Here is a 20,811-nt window from a genome sequence, read left to right as displayed (position 1 = left end):
TATATACTTTGATTCGCAAGTTGAATCAGCCATTGTCTCTTGCTTGGAACTCGTCCAAGAAATTGCTCCTCCGTTTAAGGTAAAGACCCAGCCTGACTGAGAGCGGAAATTATCCCTATCAGTCTGAAAGCTAGCATCACTATACCCTACAACTCTCAAGTCATCACTCCCACTGAGGGTAAGGACCCAGTCCTTAGTCCTCCATAGGTACTTGACGATACTCTTTACCGTAGTCCAGTGTACCTTGCCAAGGTTCCCCTGATACCTGCTAACCATGCTCAAGGCAAAGGCTACATCAGGTCGAGTGCACGTCATAGCATACATGATCGATCCTACAGCCAAAGCATAAGGTATTCGACTCATTTCTGCTATCTCAGCCTCAGTACTAGGGCTTTATGTCTTACTCAATCTGGCGTTACTTTGGATGGGTAATTCTCCTTTCTTAGAGTCCTTCATGCCGAATCTCTTCAGCACCTTATCCAAGTAGGTACTCTGACTAAGTCCAATTAATCTTTTACTCCGGTCTCTCAAGATCCTTATCCCTAGAATATAGGCAGCTTCTCCTAGGTCCTTCGAGAAACACTTCCCAAGCCAAGACTTAACTTCCTGTAGAGTTGGGATGTCATTTCCTATGAGTAGTATGTCATCCACATACAATACCAAAAAGCGAACTATACTCCCACTAGCCTTGACATATACACAAGATTCATCTTCTCTCCTAGAAAAGCCAAATTCTTTGACTTTCTCATCAAAGCAAAGATTCCATATGCGAGGTGCTTTCTTTAATCCATAAATGGATTTCTCAAGCTTACACACTCTATTAGGGTACTTTGTATTGACAAAACCCTCTGACTGACTCATGTAAACATCGTCAACCAACTTTCCATTAAGGAAAGCGGTTTTGACATCCATTTGCCAAGTTTCATAGTCATGAAATGCAGCTATGGCTAACAGAACCCTAATAGTTAATCTTGGCTACTAGAGAAAAGGTCTCATCATAATCAACTCTTGGAGTTTGTGAGAAACCCTTTGCAACCAGTCGTGCCTTATAAGTGTGTACATTACCATCCATGTCGGTCTTCTTCTTGAAGATCCATTTGCACCCTACAGTCTTACGACCTGGTACATTCTCAACCAAGTTCCAAACTTGATTGTCATACATGGACTGTATCTCGCTATCCATTGCCTCTTTCCACTTGGCTGACTCAGGGCCTGCCATGGCTTCCGCGTAAGTGTTAGATTCATCCAGACCTATCAGTGTCTCATCACCGATAAGTGTATCACCTACCGCAGTAATATGGAATCCATAGTAATGCTCAAGTGCATTCCTAACCCTTGTGGAACGCCTCAGAGGTACAGACTTGTCAATTGACTCAACAAGAGTTTCCTCCTCAAGTTGAGTGCTAGGGTTTGAAGTTCCTTCACCACTTGACTCTTGAATTTCTTCAAGGTCAACTTGCCTCCCACTGTTTCCTTCGCTTATGAACTCTCTTTCTCGAAAGACAGCCCTCCTAGCTACAAAGACCACATTTTCACTAGGTCTGTAGAAGAGATAACCAAAGGATTGATGTGGGTAGCCGATGAAAAAACACATCTCGCTTCGAGGTTCGAGCTTATCATGCGTCTCATGTCTCACGAAAGCCTCACAACCCCAAATCTTGATGTTGTCTTGTTTGGGTACTTTAACAGTCCACATTTCCTGAGGAGTTTTGGCAACTTTCTTTGTAAGGACTAGATTAAGGATATGGGTGGCAGTCTCTAAGGTATACCCCCAAAATGAGATTGGTAGCGAAGCTCGACTCATCATTGAACGAACCATATCCAACAAGGTTTGATTACGCCTCTCAGCTACACCATTCAACTACGGTGTCCTGGGAGGTGTCAATTGTGAGACAATCCAACATTCCCTATGATAGTCGAGGAACTCTGAACTAAGATACTCACCACCTTGATTAGATCGAAGCATGTTAATGTTCCTACCCAATTGATTCTCGTCTTCATGTTTAAACTCTTTAAACCTTTCAAAAGTCTCTGACTTATGCTTGATTATGTAGACATATCCATATCTACTGTAATGATCAGTAAAAGTCAAATAATAATGATTAGCATCCCTTGTGGCATGTTTGAAGGGTCCACACACATCCATGTGTACAAGATCCAACAAACCTTCACCCCTTTTACAAGAACCTATGAAGGGTGACTTTGTCATTTTTCCAAGTAAGCATGATTCGCAACTATCATCTGACTTTAGGTCAAATGACTCCAAGACTCCATCCTTTTGGAGTTGGCCTATACGTTTCTTACTTATATGTCGAAGACGACAATGCCATAAAGATGCTTTATCTAAGTTATTATCATTAACAGAATCAATACACAATACATTATTTCCTAAGTTATCAACCACAGATACAGTTTCATACACACCATCACAAGGTAATGCTTTAAAATAAAGAACATTATTAAAGAAAGCATTAATCGAACCAACTTCATTATCAAATGAAAAGGTGAAACCTTGTTTATACAATGCATGAAAGGAAATAATATTTCTTGCCATTTCTGGAGAATAACAACATTTATTCAAATCTAAACTAAACCCACTACTTAGCGATAAAGTATAAACTCCAATCTCGGTGACAGGTAAAGCTTTCTTATTCCCCATGATTAAGTTTATTCTTCCATGCTCCACATTCTCACTTCTTCTAAGTCCCTGCAAATCAGAACAGATACGAATACCACAACTAGTATCAAGGACCCAAGAGTTAGAATAGGGTGAGTTATTAGATAAGATAGTGTAAATACCTGCATGGTTGGGTTTAATGTAGCACCTGGTTCCTGGTATGTATGATTTATCTAAGTATTTTACATTTTTAACCTTGGACTCTGCGAGTCATAGGCTAGACTCGCCGAGTAGGGACGGGATTTTGATCACGTTTAAGTTGGTGACTCGGCGAGTCCATATTCTGGACACGGTGAGTCCATCAGTCTGGAAGAAACCCTAATTTCAGGGGTTTGCATCCTATTTAAACCCCCCTTATGAGTCCCAAGTTAGCCTCCTTTACCCTCAGAGCATCATATACCAAACCCTAACCCTTTTCCTTATGATTTGAAGTGTACTTGTGCTTGTTCCTTTAAGATTGAAGAAGAGAAAGAAGGAAAGACTAAAAGAGAAGGTGAAGACCAAGAATCTAGGACCTAATTCAGAGTTCATTGAGGTACAATTTGGATCTATTCTGTTTTTATGCTCAAATCCCCATTAGAACACCATAAAGCTATCTTTGAACCATTTCCAAGCTTGTTAGTAGTATATGGATCATAATGGGTTGAATAGCTGCTAGATCTGGCTATGTTCGAGTTCCAGAAGCCTAGATCTAATACCTTTATGGGGCCATATTGCATGAAAGTCCTAGATCTACCCATTTTAGTGTGTTTTGAGCCTTAGAATCCCCATTGATGATTATATACACGTAAAGTTGGAAACTTTACGTGTTAATAGAGCCCTAGGAACCCAGATCTATGAATGGAATGCACTGGATTCAAGCAGAATCGAGTGTAGAGAGACTGCATGTATGCGGCTCAGCGAGTTGTTCTTCGGACTCGGCGAGTCTAGTTGCGAGTCCCCGATTTTTCCCCTTTTCGAGTATGCGAGTAGAGTAGTGAGCCATAGGTGGATTCAGTAAGTCGAAAGCCGGACTCATTAATGGAGGGACTCGGCGAGTCAATGCCCCGACTCGGTGGGTCCAAGGCAATCTTCATAGAACTCGACGAGTTGTTCATCAACTCGGAGAGTCGAGGACAGAACGTGTTCATCGGATGAAGATTAACTCGACGAGTTGTTCATACAACTCGGCGAGTCGGATGATGGACCATTGAGTATTCAGTTAGGAAGTGAACTCGTCGAGTCAATGCCTAACTTGACGAGTAGATACGGGAGTAAGGACAATCGACTGGATATGGACTCGACGAGTTGGCAAGCCAACTCGGCGAGTCGGGTCAACTGGAAGTTGACTTTGACTTGACTTTGGTTTGGAATCGGTCAGGGGTAAAATAGTCATTTTACCCTGGGATTAATATCAATGTCTGATTAAGTGTTTTATGGGAATATAACCGGGGGATCACCGAAGCAGCTGTCAGACATTTGCAGATCAGCTTTTCAGCAGTCAGCCTTTTGAGGTGACTTACCTTCCAGTAAGGGTGGGTCTAAGGCCACAATGTTGGCTCACCAAGTAGGAGTATTTAGAACATGATTGTCTTTGTGATAATTATCTTGGTATGAATACGTTTTTGGTTATGGGATATATCTGTATGATATGTTACGTGTATGATAGGGATAGTTATCCCCTGACAGTGGTCTTTAGGACCGAAGGGTAGGTCAGTACTCGGATCTGCCTGATTGTATGCTTATACCTTGTCATTGTATGCTAGTAGTAGGGGGTGGAATAGACCCTAGTTACCGGTTGAAAGATACCGATGATGATTACCGGTTGAAAGATACTGAAGATGAATACCAGTTGTAAGATACCGATGACGATTACCGGTTGAAAGATACCGATGATGATTACCGGTTGAAAGATACTGATGGTATTGTATGGTATGTGGTATGTTGGGGGAACTCACTAAGCTTCGTGCTTACAGTTTTAATTGTGGTTTCAGGTACCTCTTCGTCCAAGGGGAAAGAGCCGGCGGCGTAGCGCCGCATCACACACATGATTTCCGCACTGGATTTTCTGGGATCGTACTCTGATTTTCTTTTTCCTGATGATATCGTTTTGAGACATGACCTTATGTTTTATAATTAATGTAACTTTGACAATGTGTTGGTAATACGCTTTATTATATGTTAAATTCTAAAAATGAAATTTTTGGCCTCGAAATTTGGGATGTTACAAGTTGGTATCAGAGCTCTGGTTTGAGGGATTCGGACACACCCTCGGGGGTGTCTGGACTTAAACCGAGGGACTTAAAGATTTTTAAGGAAAATGGTTTTATAAAATCTAAAATGGGAAGTTTTAAGAAAGACGAAGTGGATGATGCGTGCGACCGGTCGGGCTCAAGTAAGTTTTCCCCAAGATACCCATACTTGTTATGTTATGTTGTATGGTTTTGATTCAGAAATTGCATGCTAGAATAAGACTAAGGATCTAGGAGGATGCCTTGTGTGCCTGTTGTAAGAGCTATGTGCTAGGACTGTTTAGTCAGTAGGATGGCCTGTATAGGTTATGCCTGGTATGGTTACTCAACGCACGAATGCTGCTTGCTTTGCGCTATAGGGGTTCTGGCCAACTTCGACTAAATAGTGAACGGATATGTAACGGTGTCCGCAAGCTAGTTAGGGGGACGCGGTAAGGACTCCTAGTGCAGCTGAAGGTGGGGAGTAGGTCTGGGAGTGCCCTAGGGAAGTCTAGGATGTGATTAGTGGAAAGAGCATCGGTGAAAGGGACCTGGTGAAGTCGAGGCAATCCTTGGGGAAAGTACGGATAGATGTGGAAGATAGTATGGGCCCGTACCACTGAAAGCAGAGGATCCGTACTCGATTTAAGGAGGGCTGAGATGAAACCTGGAAACTTGGAGAGTGTGTGAGACCCTTCGGGGGTATATGTGATCCTGACAATTGTATTGTTATTTTCAGAATGGTGTTCACACGTCATGGAGCAGGGGGGATCAGGACCTGGTTCGGGATTGGGTTCGGGACCGGGACCCGAGCATGTTGATGATGGGTTACGCGAGTTCATCGCGTCTGAGATTACGAGAGGTATCTTTGAGGCAACCCCGGTCATTTTTAGGTCGATCAAGGAAGGGATTATCGAGCTGATGGAGGATCGCCTCCGGGCATTCAGGAGTGATCTGGCGTCTAGCCAGGTGGGTACCCGTATGCTGTCCTTTAAGGACTTCCGTGGGAGTGGTGCACCAGATTTTCATGGGGTGAAGGACCCCATTGCTGCTAGGAGATGGATTGCAGACATCGATTCTGCGCAGCTGACGAGCTTCTGCCCGGAAGGGTCAAAGGTTCGTTTTGTTGCAGGTTGTTTGAGGGATAGAGCCAGGGATTGGTGGGAGTTGATTGGCGATACGTTAGGAGCCCCAGCCATTGAGGCTATGACATGGTCAGATTTCATGACCCGATTCAGGGCTGAATTTGCACCAGCTGGCCAGAGAGTTTTTGGATATGGGACAGACTACGGAGACTGTCGCGGAGATCACCGGCATGTTCCGGGAGAGGGCCTTGTTGGTACCCCAGTATGCAGGAGGATGAGGATATGAGCAGGACCCGATACCATGACATGCTACAGGCTGATATTTAGGAGCATGTTAGTTTCTCTGCTTGCCCTACCCTAGAGTCCATGATTGCCAGGGCTAGGGAGAGGGAGATTGATTTGGAGCATATACGGAAGATGAAGGCCGCTGAGGGACAAACGATGGGGGCTTCGGGAAAGAAGCCCAAGGGACCCCATGGTAGGCCGAAAGGCCAGACGGGGCGGGACCGCTTTGGGAAATGCGGTCGCACTGGGCCGGGTTCAGGCTGCTATAAGTGCGGCAAGGTTGGGCATTTCGGCAGTGATTGTACTGCCCCTGCTTCTGCGATTCAGACGTCAGACCTGATTTGCTTCCATTGCAATCAAAGGGTCTATAAAAAGGCCAATTGTCCCAGGTTGATAGCACCAGCAGCAGCAGCGCCGGCAGTGGCGCCAGCGTCAACGACAGCACGAGTTATGGATGGCCGGAAGGTCAAGTCGGAGGCTCCAGTGGTTCGGAGCCGAGCATTTCAGTTGACAGCCGAGGAGGCACGCGCTGCACCCGATGTGGTGACAGGTATGATTCTTTCCCTCTAATTTATTTGTATGATGTTATGATATTGATATGTTCCCTGTGTATATGTGTTTAGGATCGTTCCATGTGAACGGTATCCCAGTTCAGGTATTGTTTGATTCGGGTGCTACCCGATCATTTGTCTCTCTTGCGATTAGCAAGAAGTTTCCTGAGTCTTCGGGCATGTTGTGCTGCCCTCTAGAGGTCGAGATTGCAGACGACCGATCAGTGTGAGCATCGGAGGTCTACCGAGATTGTGTTTTGAGGCTGTTCGAGGAACGTTACCTGGTAGATCTGGTTCCCATACCGTTGCGGGGGAACAAGGTTATTCTAGGCATGGATTGGTTGAGCCCCAATGGGGCAGTGATAGATTGTGCGCATCAGCTGGTACGGATCAAGACCCCAAGTGTGGGAGAATTGGTAGTTCAGGGCGAGAAGCCACAGCGAGGACCAGCTGTATGTTCAACAGCGAGAGTCAGGCGCTACCTTCAACAGGGTTGCGCAGGGTATATCGCTTATGTTATGGACACTGGGGAGGCAGGTAAGGCGACAGTGGGTGATGTACTCGTGGTGCGGGAGTTTATGGATGTATTCCCCGAGGAGTTGCCTGGGATGCCTCCGGAGAGGCAGGTGGAGTTTAGGTTCGACCTGGCCCCTGGTGCGGTTCCGATAGCCAAGGCGTCGTATCGGTTGGCTCCTCCTGAGATGCAGGAGTTGTCTACACAGCTGCAGGAGCTATTAGACAAGGGATTCATTAGACCGAGCAGTTCACCCTGGGGAGCCCCGATTCTGTTTGTCAAGAAGAAGGACGGGTCGCATCGGATGTGTATTGACTATCAGGAGCTGAACAAGGTAACGGTGAAGAACCGTTACCCACTCCCGAGGATCGATGACCTTTTCGACCAGCTTCAGGGAGCATCTTGGTTCTCCAAGATTGATTTGCGATCAGGGTATCATCAGATAAGGGTCAGAGAGGAGGATGTGCAGAAGAGTGCTTTTCGTACACGCTATGGTCGTTATGAGTTTGTGGTGATGCCTTTCAGGCTCACCAATGTTCCTGCCGCGTTCATCGATCTCATGAATCGGGTGTGTCGGCCGATGTTGGATCGGTCCGTGATTGTTTTCATTGACGACATCTTGGTTTATTCCAAGACGCGAGAGCATCATGAAGAGCACTTGCGTGAGGTTCTGAGTACTTTGAGGAGGGAGAGCTTATATGCTATGTTCTCCAAGTGTGAGTTCTGGTTGCGCGGGGTGCAGTTTCTGGGGCACCTTGTCAACCAGGATGGGATATTAGTGGATCCGGCCAAGGTGGAGGCTGTGATGAGATAGGAGGTCCCAAGGTCTCCATCCGAGATTCGGAGCTTCCTATGATTGGCGGGCTACTGTCGGAGATTTATTCAAGACTTTTCCAAGATAGCCATACCTCTGACCAGGATGACGAGGAAAGCCGTGATTTTTCGTTGGGGGCCCGAGCAACAGGCCGCACTCGAGACGTTGAGACAGAGATTGTGCGAGGCACCAATCTTAGCCCTGCCATAGGGCATGGAGGATTTTGTTGTGTACTGTGATGCATCCATCTCGGGTTTGGGCACAGTGTTGATTCAGAGAGGGCACGTTATTGCTTATGCTTCGAGGCAGCTGAAGCCTCACGAGGCAAACTACACGACGCATGACTTGGAGTTGGGGGCTGTTGTGTTCGCCCTCAACATTTGGCGTCATTACCTCTATAGGGTTCGTTGTACCATTTACACGGACCACAAGAGCCTGAGGTATCTCATGGACCAGCCGAATCTGAGCATGAGGCAGCGTCGGTGGCTCGACGTGGTAAAGGATTATGATTGTGAGATCCTCTACCATCCGGGGAAAGCCAATGTGGTGGCTGATGCGCTTAGCCGCAAGGCAGAGCCGATCAAAGATAATTGCCTGAGGATGACAGTGGTGACTCCGCTTCTGGAGCGGATTCGAGAGGCCCAGCAGGAGGCTATGAAGGAGGAACATCGGAAGAGTGAGCGTATTTTGGGGCAGGTTTCCTCCTTCGATAATGATAGCCGAAGGTTGTTGACTCGTCACCGTAGGGTGTAGGTCCCTTATCATGGAGGTGTGCATCAGGTTCTGATGGAGGAGGCTCACAAATCCCAGTTCTCCATTCATCCCAGGGCGACGAAGATGTATAGGGATCTTCGTCTGGACTATTGGTGGCCCTGCATGAAGCAGGATGTGGCATGGTGCGTGGAGCGGTGCTTGAACTGCAGGAAGATCAAGGCCGAGCATCAGAGACCGCACGACAAGATGAAGTTGTTGGATATTCCGTTATGGAAGTGAGAAGACATCACGATGGATTTTATCACCAAGCTTCCCAGGACCGCGCGGGGAGTGGATTCGATCTGGGTCATCGTCGATCGATTGACCAAGAGCGCCCACTTTATCCCGATTCAGGAGAGCATCTCGGTTGAGAAATTGGCCAATATCTATATCAGGAAGGTGGTGGCGCGGCACGGAGTGCCCGTTTCGGTGATTTCGGACAGAGACGTACGGTTTACTTCCAGGTTCTAGAAGAAGTTCCATGACGAGCTGGCTACTCGTCTGCATTTTAGCACTGCTTTTCACCCGTAGACAGATGGTCAGGGTGAGAGGACCATCCAGACTCAGGAAGATATGTTGTGGGCATGCGTGCTAGACTTCGGTGGTAGCTGGGACACCTATCTTCTTTTGGCTGAGTTCTCATACAACAACAGCTACCACGCGAGTATTTACAGTCCTCCTTTCGAGATGTTATACGGAAGGAGGTGCAGGACCCCGATATGTTGGGGTGAGGTAGGCCAGAGGGTCATGGGGAGCACCGAAGTGGTGCTCAAGATGACCGATAGGATTGAATGGGTTCGGAGCAGGCTTCAGACTGCTCAGAGTCGGCAGAAGAGTTATGCCGACAAGCACCACTTCGAGGAATTAGACACCTTATCCAACACGCTCATCAATACATCTCCTTCTGTGCTCATATGGAAACTATACAAGTTAGGAGGAAGACGAACTATGTTTAATCTGTGAAGGGGAGGTGGAGATATATCATTTTGTTAAACAGGTTGCTCTGCCTCAAGTTGAGGTTTCTCAACAAGTTGTTGCACCTCAGGTTGTGTGCTATTGCGTACTAAAGTTTCTTCTTTTCTTGCCTCTTGAAGCTCTTCTAGGTCTATATGGCTCCCACTGTCTTCTTTGGAAACAAGACTCCTCTCGAGAAAAAATCCCCTTCGAGAAACAAACACCTTCTTCCCAGAAGGATTGTAGAACAAGTATCCAAATGATTTATGTGGATAACTGTGACAACCCGAAATTTCCATTCGGTCAAACCCTATAAGTCAACCCCTTCTTATCATAAGTTAATGTGATTATTTCTTATTTTTATGGAATTTAAAGTTCGTTTGATTATTTTAATATTATTTTTAAGCGAACGGGTGAAAGAATGTGCGGTCTCGGGTTTTGATTTTTGAAAACCGCAAACACCTCGGGTCTTAGAATTTCCCGGCCAAGCTATTACGTTTGGGTTGAAAATTCACCCCAAAAAACCGTGAACTCATGCTTATGTATGAGTTTACTCCCCAAGACTAGCCATTATGTGTTTACTCCCCCAAATCCCAAAAGAGTAAACTCCAAAAATATCCTTTCAAGTATCATCCTAGTTTTTGTTCTAGATTTTCAAACTTGTAAGTGTTCTAACCATTTCAAGTTAGTAAAACACTTAACTAGTGTTTTTGCATCTAATCATCCACTCATTTATGCATTTTGTCTAGATTTCCAAAACACCAAGAACACCAAGAACACACACCAAGTGTTCTTGGCCTTTTAGCTCAAATCAAGCCTCGTAATAGTAAGTATTTCCATCCTTGAGTGTTATTAAGCTAGTATTACATTTAAACATCAAGAAATTATGCCAAGAACACAAGGTTAGAGGTGTTCACGGTCCAAGAATGTTCTTGGGCCGTAAACAACAAAGATGGCACCAAAGTGTGCCTAAGTCTTTATCTAAGCCCTAGTTTGATGTTTAAGATTTCCTTGACATGTTTAAACCTTTTATGGATGTGTTTAAGCCTTGAAAAACACCAAAGATCACCCTTTTTAGGTGTTTACGGTTTGGGGAGCTCCCAAAACCGTAAACACCCTAAAGTATGTTTAAATGGGTCAAAATCCTTCCTTAGGCTTAAAGACTAACCTAGGCAATTTCCTAGTTGTGTTAAGGACTTGAAAACATGGAAATACCCTTTTCCATAAGGTTTTACGGTAGTAAACCCAAAGGTAAATGGCCATGAGGCCGTCAACTCCTCCAAGGAGTGTTTTTGTTGCCCTAGTCCCTTCCAAAGGCCAAACCACCAAGTATAAGTGCTTCAAAAGACATATAGAACCTCAAAAAACCCATGGTTACTAGAAGTAGAGTTTATGACCATAAACCCTAGAGTTTACTGCCGTAAATTCCTTAGGTTATGACCGTCAAAACGGTAAACTCCAAGGGAGTTTACCCTTGAACTCCAAACACCCTAGCTTTGCCCTACCAACACTTGGATGCAATCCTTGTGATCTTTAACACTTGAAACAAAGTGTTTTCATGTTCTAGAGTGTACCAACTTAATTTATTAGTTATAATTTGGCTAATTAGTTATATATATGTTCATTATATGTTAACTAGGCTCGTGCGTGTGTACAAGTCTTCATTTGTCACCTAGCACCGTACCCGACACTTCAATCCAATCCACTCACCACAAGTGAGTTCATACCCCTTTAACTAACCTTTGAAATACTTTTAAATGTTTTAAATGCTTTAATGGGGGGGGGGAATACAAGTTGAATACTTATAGTTATTACATCAATCACATGTGATTAATAACTACAAAACCAATGATTTTATTACTGTTCAAACTGTTTTACTTCAAACTGCTTTACAAACTCTTTTACTTATCAATTAATTTTACTTAAACTCATTTATACTTATTATAAATTGCATGTCCGTATATGTATAGTTATATAAGCAATGTTTAAAAGGTTTAGGAAGGTTGTCCACCCTATTTCCTTTTCGCGCTTGAGATGTGGTCTAGTGGGATATCGGGTAGCCGTCCAAAGGTCGTTTCAATATTAATTATATATCATGTGTACATATATAGTCATAAAAGTTCTTCCAGATTCATTCGTACCAGTTACTTCATTAGTATGTTACCATATGGGTAGCACAGGATAATACTTATACAACTGCTAGATCAATGAGATGTTCAATGAATCAGTTCATTCATGAGTCAGTACTTATTTCTATGAGAACATATACATTACATCACTATGAGAACAGATATAACTATACTAGAAGAAGAACATATACAACTATACTAGAAAGAGAACATATACAACGATACTAGAACGAGTAACAATACATTACATATACATGAATACGTTAACAAATTGTGATCCACTGTATCGGAGCATGCCCTCAATGTCATGGCCCGAGTTGTAGCCAGAGTCTCTTGGAGGGAGAGCATGAGTTTGCGTATAGATCTATACTGGATTGACTATCCTACGCCTTGCTGCTAGCTACATCCGGACCTGCAGGTCTACGGGTGCCAAACGTCATACCATTTTACAACCTACATTTGTCGTTGTTACCTAGTCGCTAGTATGGTACAATTAATCACATGATACCTTAATATAAATCCGGTTTAAGGTAGTTAGTATAGCAGTAGTTCCTATAATACAACACTACAGTGCTACAATAATTTATGCTTTACATGCATTTAGTGATCATTTCACTTAAACATTAATGTACAAACTATATTTTGTTAATGATAGTTACACTTGGGAAAATTACACACTTTTACGATAAACGAACATACAAAACAGTTACGCCTTGGTAGAAGGCTACTTTTAATAGAAAATATAGGTTTTTCTGAGAGATTCAAACTTTTACAAACACTTACAAACATTCACATACTTTTACCACCAATGTTTACAAAATCATGCTTAAAACCACGTTCAAACGTTTTGATACAAACACCGACACTAAAATACTTATGAACTCACCAGCTTAATGCTGATAAACTCTTTCAAAATAACTTGTATTCTCAGGTCATCGGTAGGCAGGTACCGAGGCCAACTTTTGAGAAGATGGAGCGCATTCAAGACTCGTCTCATTATTTTGATTTACTTTTTGGTGTCTATAACTGTACAAAACATGCTTGTATTAAAATTACATATTTAATGTAATGGATGATGTTATTTGCTTATTTACTGTTATACTGTGTTGTGATACTTTACATGACGTCCTCCGCCCCAGAACGTTTCCAATGTTCTTGGTTTTAGGGTGTGACAATAACCAACGAAGTAACATTTCTCTGATATAGGCTTGAGTTTATTATTCGCCTCATGATGAACAGAAGCCTCACAAACCCAGACGTTTATATGTGCTAGAGAAGGATATGTCCCGCTCCACATCTCGGAGGGTGGTTTAGCAACCTTCTTAGTGGGTATGAGGTTTAGGATATGGGTGACTGTCTCTAAGGCATACCCCTAAAAAGAGATCAGAAGTGTAGTTTGACTCATCATAGATCGAACCATATCTAATGACATTTGATTTCCTCTCTCAGCCACGCCATTCAACTATGGTGTTATGAGAGGAGACATTTGTGAAATTATTCCACAATTCTTAAAATGATCGTCAAATTCAAGACTTAAATATTCTCCACCCCTGTTGGATTAGAGCATCTTGATCTTTCTGCCCAATTGGTTCTCTACTTTGTTTTAAAGCTCTTTGAACACCTCAAAGGTCTTTTACTTATGCTTGATTAGATAGATATATCCATATCTGCTAAAATCGTCAGTGAAAGTCACGAAGTATCTTTCTCCATGTCATGTGGCGGATTTGAATAGTCCACAAACATCTATGTGGATAAGATCCAATAAATCGTTGCCTCTTTCATAGTAACCTGTGAATGGCGCCTTTTTCATATTGCCAAGTAATCATGATTCGTATACATCATCTGATTTGTGGTCACATGATTCCAAAGTCCCATCCGACTGGAGCTTGGCGATGCACTTCTTGTTTATATGGCCAAGTCGACAATGCCACAGACATGATTTATTTAATTCACTATTAAAATAACCAACATTCATTAATAGTTTATCAACTTCACCTACACAAACAACAGTTTCATACAATTCTTTACAAGGACTAGATTTAAATGTAAAATGACCATTTTTATAAACCAAAATGTCGCCATTATCATTATCAAAAGTAAAACGACAACCATCCTTATAAAGTGCATGAAAAGAAATAATGTTTCATGCCATAATAGGCAAAAAACAACAATTTAATAAACTAAGATAAACACCACCACCAAACTTGAGCTCATAGTTCTCAATCCTTTAAAAAGTTGACTTGTGCATGTTTCCCATGATCAGGTTGAGCTCACCATGCCTCAACTTCCTACTTTATCTTAGTCCATGCATATCAGAGCAAATTTGAGTACCACATCCTATATCAAAATCCAAGAGTTAGAAATAGATGTGCTATGAAGTTCTATCATAAACATACCTGAGGTGCCAGCCACCTTGACTTTTCCTTTCTTAAGGTCCTCAAGGTATTTAGGGAAACTACGCTTCCAATGTCTCTTTGACTGGAAATAAAAACAAATGGCCACACTTGGATCAGCAGTAGGAGCTATCTCAGTTTAGACCTTTATCTTAGGGCCTTGGTCAGACTATCTGACCTTACTCTTTCCCTTTCCTTCGGGATGAGAAACCATTTTCCTTTTAGCAGAGCCAAATTCAATCACCAAGACTGGAGCAGTAGTGTTGGAATTGTTGGGTTTCTTCATCGTCGCCTCAGTTGTCTTAAGCATACCATGCAACTCCATCAAGGTCTTATCGAGGTTGTTCATATTGAAGTTCATGACAAATTGAGGATATGAACTACTAAGCGAGTTCAAGACCATGTTAATGGTCAACTCCTTAGGCAGCTCGACACCTTGATTCCTAAGTCTGTCTTTGTACAATTTCATCTTTTGGAAGTGTGCACATACAAATGCTCCCACCTATTGTTTACATGCCAGGAGGAGCTATCTCAGCTTGGATCTTTCTCTTAGGGCCTTGGTCAAACTTTTCGACCTTACCCTTTCCTATTCCTTTGGGATGAGAGACCCTTTTCCTTTTATCAGAGCAATGATCAATGGCCAAGACTGGAGCAGTAGTGCTGGAGTTGTTTGGTTTCTTCATGCTCACCTAAGCTATTTTGAGCGTGTCATGCAACTCCATCAATGTATGATCGAGTTTGTTCATATTGAAGTTCACGATAAACTCTGAATATGAACTACTAAGCGAGTTCAAGACCATGTCAACGTTAAACTCCTTAGGCAGCTCAACACCTTGATTCCTAAGTCTATATATGTAAAATTTCATCTTTTGGACGTGTGCACATACATATTCTCCCACTTGTTGTTTACATGCCATGAGGAACTTAACGATCTCGAATCGTTCTTGCCTAGCCTGATCTTGGAACATGTCCTCGAGCTGCTGGTTTATGTCATAAGCGCCCCAATTTTCAAAGTTGTTTAGGAGACCAGAAGCCATGATCGCTAGCATAAGGCAAGCCACTTTGTTCGATTCATCGTAATGCTTGTTGTAGGCAGTAACTAATGGGTTTTGATCACTATAACATCCATATGGTTCACATAAAACCCTAATGCTTTTGATCTATGTTTTCACACATTATACATGCAATTTCATTTTATTCAAAGCATATACCCTAGCTAGCATGCAGTTGGAGATATACAACATAAAAACTAGTTAGATGAATACCTCTTAGTTGTAGCTTGTAGTTCCTGGCCTTTCAAGACGTTAGTACCTCAAATGTGATACCCTGAATAAGTTACGAACACCAAAAGCAAAAGGAGGCTTATTAGAGAGAGGTTAGGAAGCACAAATCAGCTAGGGTTTCATCTTGGAATTGTTATTCCCGATTTTAGTAATGCTAGGGGTTACTTTTATAGTGTGGAATTCCTAGGGTTCCATGCAAATCCTAATTCAACATGACTCTTCACATTTGGTAGACCCTTTGGACTAAACCTTCATGGACTCTCATATAGGTTTAGTCCATCTCTAACCCCCATGGATGATTGGCCTAAACTATAAGTGTTACTAATTTACCTAATCAGTCCCTGTAAATTTAATCAGTCTCTTTTGATCACTAAATTAATTCCAAATTAAGTCTTGATCAATACCAGTTAAATAATATGATTTATCAATTAATATATATTCATATATTAATAAGTCACAAATAACCTCTTTCTCAAATATACATCCTATCAAATTGCTCCGGTGAAGGCAGCCCAAAAGGACCATGCTACTATCGGGTCAAGTACATACCAATTATAGTTATGGGCTTAGACACCTAATCTAACAGTCTTCCACTTGGATAAGTCTAATAACTACAACTGCCAATGTAACTTAAAAATCCTATTAGCAATCGTAGCTCTCAAAAGCCGTTTTCAAACTCTAACCTAGTCAATGACGTGTCCTTTAGATAAGGGATCATATAATCCTCTATTCTTCAACATACCGTGTGGAAAAATACATGGAATAAAGTCATACTTAATTGAACACATCAATTCAGTCCTGACCGGGCTCGACACATAATTCAAAACAAAATCATCGAGGGGCCCAAGATATCGCTTTTAATCCTTTTAGGATAAAAGGAACAGATAAACTTCGACTAATATGCATGTACTAATTACTTGTTAAATTATACACAACAACAAGTTTTATAACATCAATTTACTGATGCGTTTTCGTACTATCAATGCACAACCAACTCATAATCAACAACTCATATATCTTGGTTTGAAAACTATACGGTATTATCGTCTCACAATCACTCTTGATAAATTCCATGAAGTGATTCATGTGAGCATGGGTTTAATCCAATACTCAAATCATATTTCAAGAGCACTCTTAAACATTATATCAAACTTTTGCTATGTCTAAACACATTAGACAATCTACAAGCCAATTCCCGACAGTCTAACCTTATATCTTACTTCCAAAGTATGATTGATTGTGGACAATTCGAATAATCGTATTATTCTGGAAGTCAAAACATACAAAAGTGAAACATAAAATAATAATTGACAGAAGACAGTAAGCTTTACTCATAAATAAAACCTTTATTATTTAATAATGAAATGTCAATTACATTTATTTATTATAAGTTTCTAACTGTCTATCTAATCACTAAAACTAATATCATCTCTTAGGCCAATGCTCTTAGCATGCTGCAAATGCTTAACCCTACTCAGTCCCTTCGTAAGGGGATCTGTTGGGTTATCCTCTGACGATACCCTCTTTACTATGAGGAGCACCTCTTCTACTCGATGTCTTATGAAGTGATGTTTTTTGTCGATGTGCCTGGATCTACCATGATCCCTTGCTTCCTTCGTTAAGGCGATCGCACCCTCGTTGTCACAGAAAATCTCCATAGGCTCCTTTACAACTGGTACAACTACCAGGTCTCCGATGAAGTTCTTCAGCCACATCGCCTCCTTCGATACTTCGCTTGCTGCTATGTACTCTGATTCGCACGTTGAATCAGCTACAGTATCATGTTTGGAACATTTCCATGTTGCTGCTCCTCCATTTAGGGTAAATACCCAGCCCGACTGAGAGCTAAAATTATCTTTGTCGATCTGAAAGATGGCGTCACTATACCCTGTCACTCTCAATTCATCACTCGCACCGAGCGTAAGGACCTAATCCTTAGTCCTCTGCAGGTACTTAAGAATGTTCTTTACTCCAATCTAGTGTGCTCTACAAGGATTCACTTGATATCGACTAACCGTGCTCAAAGCAAAAGACACATCAAGATGAGTACATGTTATAGCATATATGATCGAGCCAATGGCATAAGCATATGGTATTTGACTCACTTCTACTATTTCGACATCAGTACTCGGACTCTGAGTCTTACTCGGTTTGGTATTGCTCTAGATAGGCAATTCGCCTTTCTTGGAATTCTACATGTTGAAACGATTCAACACCTTGTCCGAGTAGGTACTTTGACTAAGTCCTATTAGTCTTTTACTCCTATTTCTGAATATCCTTATCCCCAGAATGTAAGCAAGCTCTCTGAGGTCCTTCATAGTGAAACACTTCCCAAGCCAAAACATAACCTCCTGTAAGGTTGAAATGTCGTTTCCTATGAGCACTATGTCATCCACATACAATAGGAGGAAGCTAACTATACTCCCACTAGCTTTGACATATATGCAGGACTCACCCTCGCTTCTCGAAAATCCCAACTCTTTGACTTTCTCATCGAAACAAAGATTTTGTCTGCGAGATGCTTACTTTAATACATAAATATATTTGTCACAACTAGGAATTATGATGTGTTGTAAAACAATTAACAAGGATAACATTGTAACTAAAACTTGAGACCATGTATGATGCGTATTCAGTGACAACAAAATTCCATCAAACACTCTATACAAACATTCAAATAGTGAACAAAAGGTTGGAAACCCTAAAAATCCCGGTTTAAGTCCATTATGGACTAGGATTTCCTTATTGGACCTAATGGACCAATAAGCTTCCAATTTGACTATTTTGGGCTTAGAACTCTTAAATGGGCTCTAATTGGACCCACTCTCATTAGACATAACCTTTTGGGGCCTTATATGCCTAAAATAGACTAGTTTATCTTTAATGGGCCTTATGTGCCATAACAAATCCAATTAGCTTTAATGGACTCAAATCCATTCCTTTATGCTAAATTGGGCCGTGAACACCCCTAGAAGCCCAATGGGTCGAAAAATAGTTATTTAGCCTCATAATTTGGATCAAGACTTAGAATTGGCCTAAGATGATTCCTTTCATCTTCCTTAGCCCATTTCGGCCCAACAACAACAAAAAAAATGAATTGGATAGAAGAGAGTTGACTAGGAGATGCAACCCCAATAAAATCCATCATGTATCCATGCAATAATTCCCATACATCCATGCAAGTCATCTCACATCTCTCTTTCCTTCTTTCTTTTTCTTCCTTTCGGCCGAGGCTACCCACACACACACATCACCATTGCAAATTACTTCAAGCTCTCTCTAGAACACCTTCATCCTTCTTCCAAATTTTCAAGAACCATAAGGGCTTCAAGAAGAATCTCATTCAAAAATCACTTCCAACTACATACTAGTGGTAAGATCTTGCAAACATGTTTTCCTTCTACACTTAATCACTCTTCTTACAACCTTAAATTCTTGATCATACTCCATAGAACTCTTCAAATTCGAGATCTCTTCAAGGAGCTTGCTATGACCAAATTTTCTTCATTTCTTCAAAACCGTGAGCAACAAAGCAAGGAGAGTTCATAACCCCTTGTTTTTGGTTTTTACTTGTTTTTAGGGGGAGAATACAAGTATTTTGTGATGATCTATAAGTGTCTACATGCAATATGTGAATTCTTTAGTTTTTGGTTGTTATAATATGAAGTATTTGTTATACTTCGAGATCTATAACAAAAAGGGTGAAACAAACATGAACAAGAACATAATGAACAATATACATCATGGATATAAGGGTCTTTAAGTTTAAAAAGTGAAAAACAAAACCAAAACAACCTTATAAGTGTCATTTTTGCAAAAACAACAAAAATTGGGTATAAATTGTAATTTGTCGGTTTTATGAGGGTTATAAGTTAAATATTTGCATAAAAGCTGATTTTTATGAAAATAACACTTTTCAAAGGATCAAAAACATAAATTTTAGCTAAATGGGCTTAAAAGCGGGCCAAATCGGTTTTGGGCCCAAAGTTGCAAAAAAATGAGAATTAGAGGGGCTGAATTGGAAAACTTAACGAACTATGGGTCTAAAATGTAAATAAACATTTTCAAGGGCTGAAATGATTTTATTACCAAATTTGGACTAAAAATGCAAAGTTTTTGATTTTGGGGTCAAAATTGTAAAACTTACAGAAATTGGGCCAAAAATGTAACTTTTTGCAAATGAAGGCTGGAAATGAAAAAAAAACAGTAGTTTTGGACTAAAATTACTATTCAAATAAAGTTTGAATGGAAAATGTCAAAAAAAATGGTTTAAGGACCAAAAATGTAAATTTTCGTAAAAAGGGACTATAACTGTCATTTTTACAGAAAAAGGTGCCATAATGATTAATCTAAATGTTTTCGGGCCAATTAAACTACTATAACTTTTGGGGTTAAAAATATCAAGTTTATAACACATGGTTTTAAATATATATATATATATATATATATATATATATATATATATATATATATATATATATATATATATATATATATATATATATATATATATAAACTTCGTTATAAATCAAACGTTAAAATAATTCGTTATTGCGAATAAACATTTAACATACAACGAATATCAACATTACGAACTTAAACTCGATAAAACATAAGTGATTCAAAAGTTGGGCTCAAATACCTTCTCTACATGCTACTGGGCCTTTGTAAACTTACTTCCGAGAGAGCTTCTTTCACCTCGGGAATTCCCTAACGAGAATGAGAGAGAGCCGATGCAAAAGTAGCCCTTGACGCGAGGGAACGCCAGACAGACTGACCTCTGCTAACTACGTTTTATATAGACTGGAAGCTAGAGAGAGACTAAGGTATAGTGTCGCTACCAGAGAAGGCTCTTTCGTGCTAGGCGTCCAGACCCACTACGCCCGAGCCGCCTCCCCGTCACACTTGCTATACCCACTAAGGCTTCATCCCACTTCATCCTACCAACTATACCTGATATAAATCCGCTCTATAACAATTCAAGACAACAAGAAAGCAAGAAAAGGATAGCGATCGATTTGGGAGCGTCACGGGGGAGGAAGATCGAAAGGTAACCTATGAGACCGGGGAGTTATGCTTTTTCTCCCGCCTCAGCTTCGCGGATGGGAGGAGTGCGAGAGCTGAGCTCGCACGCTCTATGCTTTTCCCCAGCCTTCCCTCCAG

The 20,811-nt window shown here is 41.4% G+C and overlaps 1 protein-coding gene across 1 annotated transcript in view; it reads left to right on the top strand.

The window, feature by feature from the left end:
• The window catches only part of LOC111881075 (uncharacterized), a 66,075-nt gene that overhangs the window by 43,858 nt on the left and 1,406 nt on the right, over positions 1–20,811 (top strand). The window lies entirely within an intron of this gene.

This window comes from Lactuca sativa, chromosome 4 (assembly GCF_002870075.4).
Source record: "Lactuca sativa cultivar Salinas chromosome 4, Lsat_Salinas_v11, whole genome shotgun sequence".
Classification (NCBI taxonomy): Eukaryota; Viridiplantae; Streptophyta; class Magnoliopsida; order Asterales; family Asteraceae; genus Lactuca; species Lactuca sativa.
The sequence above is the reverse complement of the archived record's forward strand: the minus strand, read 5'-3'. Positions and strand labels throughout refer to the sequence as shown.